The following is a 3,888-nucleotide window of genomic DNA, read 5'->3' as shown; positions in this document are numbered from 1 at the left end:
AAGTGGAGACAAGATTCAAGGTCAGCCTCACCCCAAAACCTTTGCTCTTCTTGACTATGCCCAAGGGAGACAACCTGCCATCCATCACTGGGATCCGATGTCCCAGGTGTGAATTTAGTCTAGAATTTGCCTGCATGCTCCACCTTGGGTGGCAAGCCTATTTGACAAGCCCACCCCCCCTTTTTAAATCCTCACCTGAGGACATTTTTTTATTGTTTTGGGAGAGAGATAGACAGACAGACAGACAGACAGACATTGATGTGAGAGAAATATCAATCAGCCGCCTCCCAAACACACCACAACCATGAATGGAAACCAAAACCTAGGTATGTGCCCTGACTGGAATTGAACCCACAACCTTTTGGTGTATGGGATGATGGTCCAATCAGCCAGGGAGATGAGCCCTTTTCTTGAGCATCTACTACTCCAGGCAACTGCTTGCCCTGCTCTAGCACCTAGGTATAGACCTGCTGCTGGGAAACTACTCTCAAAGGAAATTTGCCCCCACATGGGAGAGGAAGTCAGCCATGGCCTCTGAAACATGAGGATATAAGGCTGTTCCCACCAGATCCCTGTCTGATTAGACTCAGCAGGTTGCCTTGCACCACAGAGAGTCACTGTGAGGATTACAGAGAACATAAGATAAATAAGTAGTTCAGTTGTCTGAGACAGCTTTCTGATTTGGTTTGAAGGGAAATAGTTTAAAGTTTATTTCAAAAACAGTTCCAGGTGAAAAGGTAAAAAACAATGCCAAAAAAAGAGGAACTTAGGGATTAAAATATATAGGATGATATTTTTAAAACTACAATTTTATTTATTATATTCAAGCACAAGCCAAAAAAATATGAAATATTAAATAAAAATAGATTACATTTATCTGTAAGGTTATAAAGGGTTACTGATTTTTTAAAAAGGTCAACCATATTTCATGTCTAAGAATTACACTTTATCTCCATGAGACAAAACAGAGTAAAAGTCGAGATTGCATTAACGTGTGTTCTATTTACAGTATTTCAAATACTTAAAAACAGGGATTTCAAAGATGGGATCAGGTTAAATGTATGTCATAACAAATAATAAAAAAAGTCAGAAGAGATCAATAAATCTAAGATTAGAAATCAACTATTTGGGGAAAGGAGATGGTAATAAAATAAAATTTTAAATTAAAAGAAAGTGATAGATCTGTTCAATACTATAGAAACAGAATATAAAATAATAACAAAAATAAAATAAAATATATAATGATTAACATGAAAAAATATATATAATTTTTTAAATCCTTACCTGAAGATATATTTATTGATTTGAGAGAGAGAGGAAATGAGAGAGAGAGAGAGAGAGCAAGAGAGAGAAGCATCTATGTGAGAAAGAAACTTTGATCTGTTGTCTCCCGTTCATGTCCTGACCGGGGATCAAACTGAGCTACCCGGCCAGGAAAATACATTTCTATAATAAATGTAGATATTACTAATAAATAGAGATATAGATCCATATGTCAAATTTATAAGACATCTTATATGAAGTGTAAAATATTTTAAATGGCCCATAATATAAAGGTAAACAAACCAAAATCAGAGAAAGAAATTTAAAAAGTTACATAAAAAAGACTATTGAGCCTGACTAGATTTTCTAAGTTCATCATATATATAATATCTGTACAACATACAGAAAGTGATAATGTGGTTTTTAAATAATTTAATGAGGAAGGTATTGTTTTTACCTCCCAAATCTGAAGAGTACAACACATGCACAAAGTTTAGGACAAATATATATGTTAAAAATAATAAATATGCGGCAAGAGGGACGCAGGAGGGGAGCAGAGGAGTGGGGGTCGGAGAAAGGGAGGAGGAGAGCTGGGAAGGAGGCTGGGGAGGAGGCGGCGGCACTGGAGCGCTTCTCTTGGGACTGCCCACCCGGAGGAGGACGTCGATCCGCACGGCTCTACCTCCCGCCGCCGCGCCCTCCCTTCTCCCAGTCCCAGAGTCGGCATCGCGCTGCGGCCCCGCCGCTGCAGCGCCAGGGCAGCGGGACCTTCAGTTTGGGGAAGATGATTACAGCTAAACCAGGGAAAAACACCAATTCAGGTATTAACGCGAATACGGCACGTCCCTGCTTATGAATGTGAAAGATCCGTTATGTAAATACACGTGCCCACTTTCACCTTCAGAGGAATCGTTAGCGACCATTTGCACAGGTGAAGGTACAAGTTAGAAGCTGGGGAAACACAGAGCTGCAGAGGCCGTCATAAGCATTTTGAACGCCAATGAAAGTATTCGCTTTGCAGGTCCTGACCCCTTAATGCCTGACCCTTCCAAGCAACCAAAGATCCAGCTTAATTCTATTGGTTCAGTGCAGGAATTGACTGTTTATCATGGCTGGAGACTTTCTGAATATACTCTTTCCCAGGAGGGAGGACCTGCTCATAAGAGAGAATATACCACAATTTGTAGGCTAGAATTGTTTATTGAAACTGGAAAAGAGGGTGTCAAAAAAAAGAAAAACCAAGAGAAATGCTTCGGAGAAATTTCTTGCCAAATTCAGTAATATTTCTCCAGAGAACCACATTTCTTTAACAAAAGTAGTAGGACATACTTTAGGATGTACTTGGCATTCCTTGAGGAATTCTCCTGGTGAAAAGATCAACCAACTGAAAAGAAGCCTCCTCACTATCCCAAATACAGATTATATCCAACTGCTTAGTGAAATTGCTAAGGAACAACGTTTTAATGTAACATATTTGGATACAGAAGAACTGAGTGCCAATGGGCAAGTTACCAGTGTCTCACTGAACTGTCCACCAGTTCCATCACAGCCTGTCATGGCTCTGGGATCTCCTGTGGCAATGCATACAGTGATGCTGCTCACAATGCTTTGCAGAAAGAAAATAAAGTTGGAGCAACATAAAAAACCCTTTAGCAGCACATAAAAAGTTCTTCTTTCACCCTTTCCCAAGTAAAACGTTTAATGTTTGAGTTTTTGCATTGTTTCTAAATCTCTTTCATAGATTCCATCAGCACTACAGATTTAATTATCTCCTAGTTGTTATTAAACTATTTTTAATGGCTTCAACTTTGTATTGGTATATTGTATTTATATAAAATAGGCAGAGTGTAGCACCCATTTGACAATGTCATGTACATAAAAGGAAGAAACTGCATGTGTATTGATGATGATGAAGATGTTGAAATAAAACTGCTAACAGTCTTTTTTACTGGTGCTTAACTTCTCTGTGTAAGGCTTTGAAAAGGGAATTCTAAGGAAGCCCCTTATAATTAAAGTGTTGAGGGATGCACTAACAAGTGCTTATTGAATGTGATTGTTAAATGTCAGGGAACATGATTGGTCTGCTGTATATCTGAATCCATGTAATAAAGAGTTGTTGTTATAGTGGGCTCATTTTATTAAAGTGTTACGGACTCGAAAGATTTAAAAAAATAATAAATATGCTCCTGAACAACATTGTGATACCATGAAAGAATAATTCACTATAACTAAGAATGGATTAGCCTAAGAAATCAAGGCTAATATTACACCGGAGAACTTATCAAAATAAAACTTTAGTAAAAACATACAAAAAATTATTCCATCTCAATAGCTATTGAGAAGCCATTGAAAAAATTTCAAAATTTGTTTTAGATTAAAGTACTAAAAATATAGGTTTTAGGAGGCAATTTTTAAATATGACAGGAAGTATGTGTAGATGAAAGACTATACAGAAAAGTCTCTTCTTTCTTAAAAAGAGAAACCAAAAGATTAGTTTTGTAGAGAATGTGATTTCTTATTTAGAAAATCTAAACAATCTAATAAAAAATTATAAAGAGTAGTGTATTTGTTTAGCCAACCAGCAAGGTATAAGGTGAACCTGTAAAATCAGTTACATTTCTCTCA

The 3,888-nt window shown here is 37.3% G+C and overlaps 1 pseudogene; it reads left to right on the top strand.

Annotated features, from left to right (window-relative positions):
• The first annotated feature begins 1,981 nt into the window (after nucleotides 1-1,981).
• LOC150019545 (interferon-inducible double-stranded RNA-dependent protein kinase activator A pseudogene) lies at nucleotides 1,982-2,904 on the top strand (annotated as a pseudogene).
• The last annotated feature ends 984 nt before the right edge of the window (nucleotides 2,905-3,888 follow it).

Source organism: Furipterus horrens, unplaced genomic scaffold, assembly GCF_987537825.1.
Source record: "Furipterus horrens unplaced genomic scaffold, mFurHor1.1.pri manual_scaffold_2, whole genome shotgun sequence".
In the NCBI taxonomy this organism is placed as follows: Eukaryota; Metazoa; Chordata; class Mammalia; order Chiroptera; family Furipteridae; genus Furipterus; species Furipterus horrens.
The sequence above is the reverse complement of the archived record's forward strand: the minus strand, read 5'-3'. Positions and strand labels throughout refer to the sequence as shown.